The sequence below is a fragment of the Salvelinus fontinalis genome, chromosome 3 (assembly GCF_029448725.1).
Source record: "Salvelinus fontinalis isolate EN_2023a chromosome 3, ASM2944872v1, whole genome shotgun sequence".
Lineage (NCBI taxonomy): Eukaryota > Metazoa > Chordata > Actinopteri > Salmoniformes > Salmonidae > Salvelinus > Salvelinus fontinalis.
Window position 1 is genome coordinate 36,779,113 of NC_074667.1, and position 14,402 is coordinate 36,793,514.

The window sequence follows — 14,402 nt, forward strand, 5'->3', positions numbered from 1 at the left end:
TACTTTATACATCAACATTCATGAATACGAATGTGCCGACAGATTTCCAGTAAATAGCCAACCTGTTGTAAGACTATTTCTCAACACAAAGGACCTGCAAAATAGCTTAAAGTCTGGGTAAGATGTAACGAAATGGACATGTCTGCAATAACAAGGAGAGGGTAGCGTTGGGATCCTTTATTGAAACCGGTTATTTTTTTAGGCTTCAAATTATGATACGACAGGATTTAAGGGATGTTTTACTATGATAGGATCAGAAAGAGGTACGTGCTATAGCATATCCACATACGCACTTAAAGATTTAAGTGCTACGCTGCTACTCAAGTAAAACGAGGGAAGTACATCAATCTATTACCCATTTCAGATAGAATATTACCTGTAGAAAATAAGGCAATGTTTATGACCCCCTTTCAAATAGACCCTTATTTACCACTCACTTGCAGTTATACCCCTTTTATACATACCAGTACCTACCAAATTGGGAGGGGGGGGGGGGGGGGTTAAACCATGGGCTGTTTGAATTTCAAGTTAGGGGAGGTACTAAATGGAAGCAACAAAAAAACACACAAAAAAAGTGGAGAACCAGTCACACAGACTCAATACCTGTACTCTGTTATGCAGGAATCATGACTAGGTGTTTAGGTAGGTTTTAATTGACCATGTTTTATTACCCTCTGACCTTCCCCTTTCAGATACACCAAAATCTGGTACAAAAAAAAGCAGGTATAGTAAAATAGAGCGATTTGTCTGTGTGAAAGGGCAAACCGTAAACAAATCTACATAACAATACAAACGTGTTAACTTGGCCACCACATTCATGCAATACTCACAGTCAATAAATGCATCGTGAGGGTACCATTCTGGTTTGGTTGAAAAAGAGCTAATGAATTTCAAATGGGAGCATTTAAAGGGATAGCCCCACCTCTTTACAGGACCATTGAGGGAGTTTGATTAAGCTGAATTGTGGTGCACCAGGCTATGGCCCGTGATGTGAACCGGTTGAATTGGTGATGGAGGCGCACTCTTTTCAAATCAAACAGTAATCTGCCCCAATCTGTCATGTTGTCAACACTGCAGCATGATGCATCGTTTAGAAACATACAACATCTATTTTTGGGGGGCTATCGGCCGAAACAGGGCACCTTGCCTACACTCGGGAGGCAGCACGGTTCCAAAATGAAAGCAACCAACGCTAACCCAATTCACTTGGGGAAGGCCGAGGGCAGAAATGGAATCTTCTCAATGTTTTACAGCTGGTTAGTATATGCCATGTTTTATCACATCCACTAAGGGTCAGACTTCTGCCACATGTCACTGGAAATACAAGCGTTTAAGCTTTGGGTTCTACAGATTTCTCTGACATCTTACCTCTCTCGGTTTCGGAAGTTATAATGTACATTATACAATTGCAATAAAATAAACAAAAGAGATATTTAATTACCTCAAATTTTGCCTTGGGTATTAGACAAAGGAGACCACTGTTAACCACAGTTTAACGCACTGGCAGATTTTTCAAGAGCAACGCTGACATCTTTCATAGAATCCCATAAACCCTATGCAAAAGCTTGCTGCTTCTACCCATAGAAAATGAACTGTCAGTCCAGGGAAAAGAGCGAGGGAAGAACAGACAGACGGAGGAGGACGAGAGGAGCCAAGCAAGACGTCCATTTAATTAACCTATTAGAGTGACACACTGCCCTGGCAATTTAATATTGTGTGTGTGTGTGTGTGTGTCAGAAGACTAAAAGCTTGAGAGAGACATTGGCCTCTCTCTCACTGCAGCATGCTTATCAGCGTTTATGCATCTACTGCGATAGAGAGATAGTTACAGCCTGGTGGATAGAGGAGGGGAAGCGAGACAGAAGGAAGGGGAGAGAGAGAGAGAGACACACACACAGAGATAAAATAGATATGTAGAGACTAGAGAGAGGGGGTTGCACAGTAGGAAAGTGAGCCGGAAGACCATGATTAAATATATATATATTTTATTTTTACATTTTAGTCATTTAGCAGACACTTATCCAGAGTAACTTACAGTTAGTGTATTCATCTTAAAGGGATAGTTTGTGATTTTGGCAATGAAGCGCTTTATCTCTGTCACATCTGCTCCGGCGTGTGACGTCACCGGTTTACCATTACACACACCTACGCCCCATCATCAGTTACATCTGGACTTCATTCCTACCTTGATTACTTACCATTTATCTAGCACTCTGTTCTGTCAGTCATCAGGTAGTATTGATTATGTTTCCTTATTAGATGCTGTTCTTGGTTTGCATTTGGTCCATGGTCATTAAACTCACTCTGCACTTGTTTCCTGACTCCCTGCGTCTACATTACAGAATACTACCTCACAAAATACGGAAGTAGCAGTAGAAAAAGCTGTGTACCAGACAGTTGGGGAACAGGGACACCTACTCTGCCAACACCACGATCAGCTGGTGCAACTGAGTGCGACTATGGATGAGGTCCTCCACCACCTCGACACCACCCGAGAGGATTCCCTTGCAAATAGCGGAGGGCCTTCTACCACGAGTCGTCCCAGCGAGCCAGTCCCCCAGCCTACCCAGCAGTCCGCCCAGGTCAGTGATGCCCAACTATCTCCCAGACATATGACGGGACTCCATCCAAATGTCGTGGCTTCCTACTCCAGTGCTCGCTCTTTTTCGCTCATCAGACTGGAGCCCCCACCACCGAGAGGTCCTTGGTTGCCCCGATCATTTCCCTGCTGGCTGGGCAAGCATTGGAGTGGACTGTGGCAGTTTGAAAGAGGGGAGAAGAGGAGTTGGGTTCCTACGAGGGGTTCATGTCTGTTCTTGGCGGTCTTCGACCATCCACCGGAGGGCAGAGAGGGAGGTGAGCGACTACTCCGGCAGGGTGCCCAGACCGCCGAGGAGTACGCCCTCACCTTCCGGACTGTGGCAGCCTCCAGTAGATGGAATCAGCCGGTGCTCCGCAACCTATTTCGAAGAGGACTGCGTGAGGAGGTCCAGACGGCGTTGGCGTGCCAGGATGACAACCCATGGAGATGGGGGGTCAAACACCTCTCCATAACAGCGCTGGAGAAATTGCGTGTCCCTTTTGCGGGCAGGAGGGGCTCCAGTGGTGTCTGATGCGTCTCAAGCCGAAGTCCACTAGGGCAGAGGGACAGCCCTGTGATTATCTACCTCCCAGGGTAGGCGTAAGTATTCCCTCATCGTTTCCGCCAAATCCTTCTTGGTTTATATTTCCCTGGCTGGCTGTCCCTCAGGTGTTGTCTCCACAGCTCTAGTGGACTCCGGTTCCACAGGGAATTTTATCGACAGTCCCTCAACTCCTCTCTGAACATCACCACATATCTGCTCTCCTCTCCTTTTCTGTTCCATGCCCTGAATAAACAACCATTGGGATCTGGCACCATCACGCACATCACATCACAGCACCACTCACCCTCACAGTGGGACTCATGCACCAAGAAAGCCTTCCTCATCACTGCCACCATACACAAAGTAATCTTCGGCTTCCCATAGCTCCAACGTCATGACCCTATCATCTCCTGGTCGAGGGTGGAAATCATCGCCTAGGCACCCGCATGTCGGAAGACCTGCTTTCCCTTACCTTGTGGTTCCATGTCGGCTGTGAGTCCCTCCGGCCCATCAGTTCGCCCTCCCCCATATCGTCTGCACAGTGTTTTAGGATGTAAATGTGGACATCTGCCAGGTTCGGGAGAGGGAACCTGCGCCTGCTACCTCTCCTCATGAGCGCATCTACGTTCCCACGGAGGTGAGGGATTGGCTGTTGACCTGGGCGCACGCTTCCCTTGCCGCTGGACACCCAGGTATCACCCACACTAGACAAACCATCTCCACTAAGTATTGGTGGCCCAACTTTGCCCAGGACGTTTCACGTAGCATAGCAGCAGGTAGCCTAGTTGTTAGAGCGTTGGGCTAGTAACTGAAAGGTTGTTGGATCGAATCCCCGAGCTGACAAGGTAAAAATCTGTCGTTCTGCCCCTGAGCAAGGCAGTTAACCCACTGTTCCCCGGGTGCTGAAGACGTGGATGTCGATTATGGCAGTACCTCTCTGATTCAGAGGGGTTGGGTTAAATGCGGAAGACACATTTCAGTGAAATATCTAGTCAGTTGTAAAACTGAATGCATCTCCCTTTCCCTAATTCATGCTCCATCTATGCCCAAACAATCTCCTTGGCACACTCCGGCAAGGAAACTCTGCCCCCTTCCCGTGACTCAGCAGCCTTGGTCCCATCTGTCCATAGATTTTGTCATGGGCATACAGTTTCACCACTGTTAAGGTTCTTGTGGACAGACTTTCTAAATCCTCACGTTTTCTCCCTCTCTCTGGTCTCCCTACCACCCTCCAGGTTGATGAGGCACTGTTCCAGCAGGTCTTCCAACACAATGGCCTTCCGGAGGACATCTTCTTCGACGTGCCCACATTTCACGTCACTGGTGTGGAGAGCCATCATAGAACCTGGGGGTCACAGTCAGCCTCACTTCTGGGTACCTGCCTCGCTCTAATAGGCAGGTGGAGAGGATAAACCAGCAGTTGGAGATGTTCCTGAGGAGTCACTGCCAGGACCGGCTGGGGGAGTAGGCCCCGATGCCTTCCCTGGGTGGAGTACACCCAGAATTCATTACATCACTCCTCCACCGGGCTGACTCCCTTCCAGTGTGTTCTGGGTTATCAGCCAGCCCTGTCTCCGTGGACCCCAAGCCAGACTGAAGCTCCTGCGGTGGACAAGTTATTCAGGTGCACAGAAGAGGTCTGGAACAATGCCCATGTGAGGTTCCAGAGGGTCGGCAGAAGGATGCAGGCAGATTGCTAACGCAGTGAGGCTCCCGTGATCGCATCTGGCTCTCCACCAGGAACCACCCACTCCGCCTTCCCTGTTAGAAGCTGAGTCCCCAGTTTGTGGGGCCGTTCAAGGTCCTGCGGAGGGTCAATGACGTTACATATTCACTACCGTTCAGAAGTTTGGGGTCACTTAGAAATGTTCTTGCTTTTGAAAGAAAATCACTTTTATCTTCATTTAAAATTATATCAAATTGATCAGAAATACAGTGTAGACATTGTTAATGTTGTATATGACTATTGTAGCTGGAAATGGCAATTATTATTTAATTTTCTTTGTGTTTTCTTTGTGTTCTTTGTGTTCATTGTGTTCCAATGGCACGTTGTGTTAGCTAATCCAAGTTTATCATTTTAAAAGGCTAATTGAGCATTAGAAAGCCCTTTTGCAATTATGTTAGCACAGCTGTCCTGATTTAAATAAGCAATAAAACTGGCCTTCTTTGACTAGTTGAGTATCCGGAGCATCAGCATTTGTGGGTTTAATTGCAGGCTCAAAATGGCCAGAAACAAAGAACTTTCTTCTGAAACTTGTCAGTCTATTCTTGTTCTGAGAAATGAAGGCTATTCCTTGCGAGAAATTGAAGATCTCGTACAACGCTGTGTACTACTCCCTTCACAGAACAGGGCAAACTGGCTCTAACCAGAATAGAAAGAGGAGTGGGAGGCCCCACTCTAGTTGTGTCTAGTTTGAGAAACAGATGCCTCAAGTCCTCAACTGGCAGCTTCATTAAATAGTACCCGCAAAACACCAGTCTCAACGTCAACAGTGAAGAGGCGACTCCGGGATGTGGCCTTCTAGGCAGAGTTCCTCTGTCCAGTGTCTGTGTTCTTTTTGCCCATCTTAATCTTTTTTTTATTTGCCAGTTTGAGATATGGCTTTTTCTTTTCCTAGAAGGCCAGCATTTTGTGGGTACTACTTAATGCCAGTTGAGGACTTGTGAGTCGTTAAGAACTTTCAAAGTTCTTCATGTCTTAAAGTAATGATGGACTGTCGTTTCTCTTTGCTTATTTGAGCTGTATTTTACCAAATAGGGGCTATCTAATGTATGCCACCCCTACCTTGTTACAACACAACTGATTGGCTCAAATGCATTAAGATGGATAGAAATGTCCTTTTACCAAGGCACACCTGTTAATTGAAATGCATTCCAAGTGACTCCTTCCTGAATCTGGTTGAGAGAATGCCAAGAGTGTGGAAAGCTGTCATCAAGGCAAAGGTTAGCTACTTTGAAGAATATATTTTGATTTCTTTGTAACGGCTGTCGCTTTCCTCATCCTCGGATGAGGTGAGGAGAGAAGGATCTTCTGACCAAAATGCGGGTTCAGGGAAATATGCCATCTTTATTATATATTTGACAGCCACGAAACAAAACAAAACACTTTCAAAACTACAAAATAACAAAACGACGTAGAACGGAACCTGAACATAAACTCACATCACAAACGTAAACTCACGGACAGGAACGTTACATCGAAACACACGAACAGCCAAACAGTCCCGTAAGTGGAAAACACATCGACAACGACGAAAGACATCACAGGAGACAATCACCCACAAACAAACAGTGAGAATGCCCTACCTAAATATGACTCTTAATTAGAGGCAAACGCAAACCACCTGCCTCTAATCAAGAGCCATACCAGGCAAACCAAAACCAACATAGAAACAGATAACATAGACTGCCCACCCAAAACACATGCCCTGACCATAAACACATAAAAACAACATAAAACAGGTCAGGACTGTTACAGTACCCCCCCCTCAAGGTGCGCACGCCGGGCGCACCAGCACAAAGTCCAGGGGAGGGTCTGGGTGGGCAGTTGACCACGGTGGTGGCTCCGGCTCAGGACGCTCTCCCCACACCACCATAGTCACTCCCCTCTTCTGTCTACCCCTACTAATGACCACCCTAACACTACCCTCCCCTAAATAAACGGCCCGCACCGGAACAAGGGGCAGCACCGGGACAAGGGGCAGCACCGGGACAAGGGGTAGCACCGGGACAAGGGGCAGCACCGGAACAAGGACCAGCACCGGAACAAGGGGCAGCACCGGGACAAGGGGCAGCACCGGGACAAGGGGCAGCACCGGGACAAGGGGCAGCACCGGGACAAGGGGCAGCACCGGGACAAGGGGCAGATCCCGGCTGAAGGACTCTGGCAGGTCCTGTTTAGACGGCTCTGGCAGGTCCTGACTGGACGGCTCTGGCAGGTCCATGCAGGCTGACGGCTCTCGACGCTCATGGCAGACTGACGGCTCTCTACGCTCATGACAGGCTGACGGCTCTCTACGCTCATGGCAGGCTGACGGCTCTCTACGCTCATGGCAGGCTGACGGCTCTCTACGCTCATGGCAGGCTGACGGCTCTCGACGCTCATGGCAGACTGACGGCTCTCGACGCTCATGGCTCTCTGACGGCTCTGGCTGCTCATGGCTCTCTGACGGCTCTGGCTGCTCATGGCTCGCTGGCGGCTCTGGCAGATCCTGTCTGGTTGGCGGCTCTGGCAGATCCTGTCTGGTTGGCGGCTCTGGCAGATCCTGTCTGGTTGGCGGCTCTGGCAGATCCTGTCTGGTTGGCGGCTCTGGCAGATCCTGTCTGGTTGGCGGCTCTGGCAGATCCTGTCTGGTTGGCGGCTCTGGCAGATCCTGTCTGGCGGGCGGCTCTAGCGGCTCCTGTCTGGCTGACGGCTCTAGCGGCTCCTGTCTGGCGGATGGCTCTGTAGGCTCATGGCAGACGGGCGGCTTTGCAGGCTCATGGCAGACGGGCGGCTTTGCAGGCTCCTGGCAGACGGATGACTCAGATGGCGCTGGGAAGACGGATGGCTCAGATGGCGCTGGGGAGACGGATGGCTCAGATGACGCTGGGGAGACGGATGGCTCAGATGGCGCTGGGAAGACGGATGGCTCAGATGGCGCTGGGGAGACGGATAGCTCTGTAGGGAGGAGAAGGAGAGACAGCCTGGTGCGTGGTCTAGGCACCGGCTGCGCTGGAGAGGAGGAAACAGCAGGAGAGAGAACCCGGAGAGACAGCCTGGTACGGGGGGCTGCCACCGGAGGACTGGTACATGGAGGTGGCACCGGGTCTACCGGACCGTGAAGGAGGACACGTGCTCTTGAGCACCGAGCCTCCCCAACCTTACCAGATTGAATGGACCCCGTAGCCCTGCCAGTGCGTCGAGGTGGAATAGCCCGCACTGGGCTATGCAGGCGAACCGGGGACACCACCTGTAAGGCTGGTGCCATGTACACCGGCCCGAGGAGACGTACTGGTGACCAGATACGTTGGGCCGGCTTCATGGCACTCGGCTCGATGCCCAACCTAGCCCTCCCAGTGCGGCAAGGTGGAATAGCCCGCACTGGGCTAAGCACGCGTACTGGGGACACCGTGCGCTCTACCGCATAACACGGTGTCTTACCAGTACAACGCCTTCTGCCTCCACGGTAAGCACGGGGAGTTGGCTCGGGTATCCTACCCGGCTTTGCCACACTCCTCGTGTGCCCCCCCCCAAGAAATTTTTTGGTCTTACTCACGGGCTCCCAACCGCGTCGTCGCGCTGCCTCCTCATACCAGCGCCTCTCAGCCTTCGCTGCTTCCAACTCCTCCTTAGGACGGCGATATTCCCCTGGTTGAGCCCAAGGTCCTCTACCGTCCAAGATCTCCTCCCAAGTCCAGAAGTTCCTGTTGCTCCGTCGAGCATTCCCATACCGCTTGGTCACTGTTTGTTGGTGGGTGATTCTGTAACGGCTGTCGCTTTCCTCATCCTCGGATGAGGTGAGGAGAGAAGGATCTTCTGACCAAAATGCGGGTTCAGGGAAATATGCCATCTTTATTATATATTTGACAGCCACGAAACAAAACAAAACACTTTCAAAACTACAAAATAACAAAACGACGTAGAACGGAACCTGAACATAAACTCACATCACAAACGTAAACTCACGGACAGGAACGTTACATCGAAACACACGAACAGCCAAACAGTCCCGTAAGTGGAAACCACATCGACAACGACGAAAGACATCACAGGAGACAATCACCCACAAACAAACAGTGAGAATGCCCTACCTAAATATGACTCTTAATTAGAGGCAAACGCAAACCACCTGCCTCTAATCAAGAGCCATACCAGGCAAACCAAAACCAACATAGAAACAGATAACATAGACTGCCCACCCAAAACACATGCCCTGACCATAAACACATAAAAACAACATAAAACAGGTCAGGACTGTTACAGTACCCCCCCCTCAAGGTGCGCACGCCGGGCGCACCAGCACAAAGTCCAGGGGAGGGTCTGGGTGGGCAGTTGACCACGGTGGTGGCTCCGGCTCAGGACGCTCTCCCCACACCACCATAGTCACTCCCCTCTTCTGTCTACCCCTACTAATGACCACCCTAACACTACCCTCCCCTAAATAAACGGCCCGCACCGGAACAAGGGGCAGCACCGGGACAAGGGGCAGCACCGGGACAAGGGGTAGCACCGGGACAAGGGGCAGCACCGGAACAAGGACCAGCACCGGAACAAGGGGCAGCACCGGGACAAGGGGCAGCACCGGGACAAGGGGCAGCACCGGGACAAGGGGCAGCACCGGGACAAGGGGCAGCACCGGGACAAGGGGCAGATCCCGGCTGAAGGACTCTGGCAGGTCCTGTTTAGACGGCTCTGGCAGGTCCTGACTGGACGGCTCTGGCAGGTCCATGCAGGCTGACGGCTCTCGACGCTCATGGCAGACTGACGGCTCTCTACGCTCATGACAGGCTGACGGCTCTCTACGCTCATGGCAGGCTGACGGCTCTCTACGCTCATGGCAGGCTGACGGCTCTCTACGCTCATGGCAGGCTGACGGCTCTCGACGCTCATGGCAGACTGACGGCTCTCGACGCTCATGGCTCTCTGACGGCTCTGGCTGCTCATGGCTCTCTGACGGCTCTGGCTGCTCATGGCTCGCTGGCGGCTCTGGCAGATCCTGTCTGGTTGGCGGCTCTGGCAGATCCTGTCTGGTTGGCGGCTCTGGCAGATCCTGTCTGGTTGGCGGCTCTGGCAGATCCTGTCTGGTTGGCGGCTCTGGCAGATCCTGTCTGGTTGGCGGCTCTGGCAGATCCTGTCTGGTTGGCGGCTCTGGCAGATCCTGTCTGGCGGGCGGCTCTAGCGGCTCCTGTCTGGCTGACGGCTCTAGCGGCTCCTGTCTGGCGGATGGCTCTGTAGGCTCATGGCAGACGGGCGGCTTTGCAGGCTCATGGCAGACGGGCGGCTTTGCAGGCTCCTGGCAGACGGATGACTCAGATGGCGCTGGGAAGACGGATGGCTCAGATGGCGCTGGGGAGACGGATGGCTCAGATGACGCTGGGGAGACGGATGGCTCAGATGGCGCTGGGAAGACGGATGGCTCAGATGGCGCTGGGGAGACGGATAGCTCTGTAGGGAGGAGAAGGAGAGACAGCCTGGTGCGTGGTCTAGGCACCGGCTGCGCTGGAGAGGAGGAAACAGCAGGAGAGAGAACCCGGAGAGACAGCCTGGTACGGGGGGCTGCCACCGGAGGACTGGTACATGGAGGTGGCACCGGGTCTACCGGACCGTGAAGGAGGACACGTGCTCTTGAGCACCGAGCCTCCCCAACCTTACCAGATTGAATGGACCCCGTAGCCCTGCCAGTGCGGCGAGGTGGAATAGCCCGCACTGGGCTATGCAGGCGAACCGGGGACACCACCTGTAAGGCTGGTGCCATGTACACCGGCCCGAGGAGACGTACTGGTGACCAGATACGTTGGGCCGGCTTCATGGCACTCGGCTCGATGCCCAACCTAGCCCTCCCAGTGCGGCAAGGTGGAATAGCCCGCACTGGGCTAAGCACGCGTACTGGGGACACCGTGCGCTCTACCGCATAACACGGTGTCTTACCAGTACAACGCCTTCTGCCTCCACGGTAAGCACGGGGAGTTGGCTCGGGTATCCTACCCGGCTTTGCCACACTCCTCGTGTGCCCCCCCCCAAGAAATTTTTTGGTCTTACTCACGGGCTCCCAACCGCGTCGTCGCGCTGCCTCCTCATACCAGCGCCTCTCAGCCTTCGCTGCTTCCAACTCCTCCTTAGGACGGCGATATTCCCCTGGTTGAGCCCAAGGTCCTCTACCGTCCAAGATCTCCTCCCAAGTCCAGAAGTTCCTGTTGCTCCGTCGAGCATTCCCATACCGCTTGGTCACTGTTTGTTGGTGGGTGATTCTGTAACGGCTGTCGCTTTCCTCATCCTCGGATGAGGTGAGGAGAGAAGGATCTTCTGACCAAAATGCGGGTTCAGGGAAATATGCCATCTTTATTATATATTTGACAGCCACGAAACAAAACAAAACACTTTCAAAACTACAAAATAACAAAACGACGTAGAACGGAACCTGAACATAAACTCACATCACAAACGTAAACTCACGGACAGGAACGTTACATCGAAACACACGAACAGCCAAACAGTCCCGTAAGTGGAAACCACATCGACAACGACGAAAGACATCACAGGAGACAATCACCCACAAACAAACAGTGAGAATGCCCTACCTAAATATGACTCTTAATTAGAGGCAAACGCAAACCACCTGCCTCTAATCAAGAGCCATACCAGGCAAACCAAAACCAACATAGAAACAGATAACATAGACTGCCCACCCAAAACACATGCCCTGACCATAAACACATAAAAACAACATAAAACAGGTCAGGACTGTTACATTCTTTAACACTTTTTTGGGGTTACTACATGATTCCATATGTGTTATTTCATAGTGTTGTCTTCACTGTTATTCTACAATGTAGAAAATAATGAAAATAAAGAAAAACCCTTGAATGATTAGGTGTGTCCAAACTTTTGACTGGTACTGTGGGTCCTGGATGGCCGGAAGCTTGGCCCCAGTGATGTAATTGGTTGTACGCACTACACTCTGTAGCGCCTTACGGTCAGATGCCGAGCAGTTGCCATGCCAGGTGGTGATGCAACCGGTCAGGATGCTCTCGATGGTGCAGCTGTAGAACTTTTTGAGGATCTGAGGACCCATGCCAAATATTTTCAGTCTCCTGAGGGGGAAAAGGTGTTGTCGTGCCCTCTTCACAACTGTCTTGGTGTGTTTGGACAATGATAGTTTGTTGGTGATGTGGACACCAAGGAACTTGAAACTCTCGACCCGTTCCATTACAGCCCCGTCAATGTAAATAGGGGCCTGTTCCTGTAGGTCACAATCAGCTTCTTTGTCTTGAGGGAGAGGTTGTTGTCCTGGCAACACACTGCCAGGTCTCTGACCTCCTCCCTATAGGCTGTGTCATGGTTGTCTGTTGTGTCGTCAGCAAACTTAATGATACAAGTCAGATTTGCAAGTTAGTTCATAGCTCACACAAGTGTGTTCTGTATAATCTAGGGGAAAAGTAAATAATGGATGCAGTTATGGTGGTAGCTAACTCATGTCTGAGTGTGACTAATACAGTGAACTTGGAGCAACAAACCATAACGAAGTCAACGGCCTTAATCTAATTCAATCAGGAGCTACAGTTAGTCTACATCTGCAAATAATACAATTAGGGTTTCCACTAGTTACCACAGCCACAAAGTCAAAATTGGGTATTTTGTAAAAATGTATGAAAACAAAAATGTGCTTTTAAGGTCTTTATTTAATGTTAGTTAGGCATGAGGTTAGCAGTATGGTTAATGTTAGGGTTATGTTTAAAATGAATTTTTAAGAAGATAAATTGCAGAAATAGGCAGGCTTTTTGACTTTGTGGCTTCAGTAACTAGTGACTACCTAGAATTAACTTGACCCGAGTTTCTGCCCTGATGACACAGACGGCGTCATCAACAACAGTAATGTGTGTTGTTTGAAAAGTTATTAAATATTCACTTACTTTTTGAAAATCTTCCTCTGATTTGTCATCCTAAGGGTCCCAGCTATAACATGTAGTGTTGTTTTGTTAGAGAAAATCCTTCTTTATATCCCAAAAAGTCTGTTCCCAAAAAGTCATCGATTTGAGTAATTTACTCCTTCAACATGCAGAGAAAGGAATCCAAAAATCTACCCCTAAACTTTGTTTCAACAAGTCAAAATACGTTTCTATTTACTCCTCAGATACCCTAAAATGTAATCAAACGATAAAATTTCTTACGTATAGAAGTGTGTTCAATAGGAAACCAATATTAGCAGCTGTGTCCTGTCTTTATGGCCCGCTCAAACACGAATTTCCAAGACTGTGTCCCTGTACTAAAACTGATATTTCTTATTCGTTTTTGAAGTTACAAGCCTGAAACCTTGAACATAGACTGCTGACACCCTGTGGAAGCCATAGGAATTTCTTACAGGGAGCTAATTTTCAATAGGACCTTTTACTTGCCTTTCTAAGAGGATGGTCTCTCAACAAAAAAGAAATCTGGTTGTTTTTTCTTCGGATTTTCTCCTACCATATCTATTGTTTAATATTCTTCTACATTATTTAAAAATTTCTACAAACGTTTAAGTGTTTTCTTTCCAATGATACCAATGATATGCATATCCTGGCTTCAGGGCCGTAGCAACAGGCATTTTACTTTGTGCACGTCATTCAGGCGGAAATGGAGAAAAAAGGGGCCTAGCCCTAAGAAGTTTTAAACATACCCGGTTTGATAAAATAGTAGATTAATGACCCAGCTAAGCAGAGACAAGCTGTAGAGTCATTATGGTTGTGAAGTGCATTATCAACTTTGTTAGAATGGCATAACATGTCTTACTGATTGATGCTGACCAAAAATTGTACTCAAAGGTCTCTCCCAGTCCCTTGAAAAATCTAATGCAATACTAACTTCAGCCTATTTCAAATGGCTTGACTTTTGTTGTTGTTCCTTCGTCTTGTTTCACAACCACCCTGATTGGTTTCAAGTGCAACGCAGGGTAAGCATTTCCAATCTGTAGGGAGTTGAAATAATTACCCCCAAAGGTCACCTCTAAGTGGCCTCTTTGGCAGTCAGACCACTTCAGAACTTTCCATGGGTGATATTTTTTTTGGCTCTGGTGACATTATTTCTCAATCTGAGCAGCAGCACATCCTAGTAAGCAAAATTAAGTGGAAAATACGTATTTTAGCCAGACGTTGACATCACATGCATTTCAGGTGCTGAATGAAAGGATAGAAGACATAATTCCAAAAAGATGTCTATACAGACGTCAAAAATACGTATTTTCCCGACATTGAAAATACATATTTTTCAGAAGTTGAAATCAGGTGCATTTTAGGTGACGAATGAAGGGTACAAATATGTTGTTTTAACCCTATTTACAGACATTGAAAATCCACATTTCTTGGTAATTGATTCTACGACCAGATTTCAACTGCTATACATTCTAAATTAAGTAACCATTATACACCACATACGAAAGTATGTGGACACCCCTTCACATTAGTGAATTCGGCTACTTCAGCCACACCCGTTGCTGACAGATGTATAAAACCGAACACACAGCCATGCAATCTCCATAGACAAACACTGGCAGTAGAATGGCCTTACTGCAGAGCTCAGTGACTTTCAACATGGCACCGTCA